A 215-nucleotide genomic window follows, 5' to 3' on the forward strand; every position below is an offset into this window, starting at 1 on the left:
CCAAGGTTAATAGTGAAAGGTACATTCAGTTATTGGATGGCAATCTTCTCCCGGATTGTAGGCGTCTTTATCCTGAAACAATTATGTGTTTCAGCAAGATGGGGCTCCTTGACACACAAGTAGGGTAACCCAGGCCCATCTGGAGGAGGCTACACCAGAATTCATCAAGAAGGATGAATTGCCTCCACAACCACTGTAACTCAATGGATTATGCC

The sequence above is a fragment of the Babylonia areolata genome, chromosome 23 (assembly GCF_041734735.1).
Source record: "Babylonia areolata isolate BAREFJ2019XMU chromosome 23, ASM4173473v1, whole genome shotgun sequence".
NCBI classification, from domain to species: Eukaryota; Metazoa; Mollusca; class Gastropoda; order Neogastropoda; family Buccinidae; genus Babylonia; species Babylonia areolata.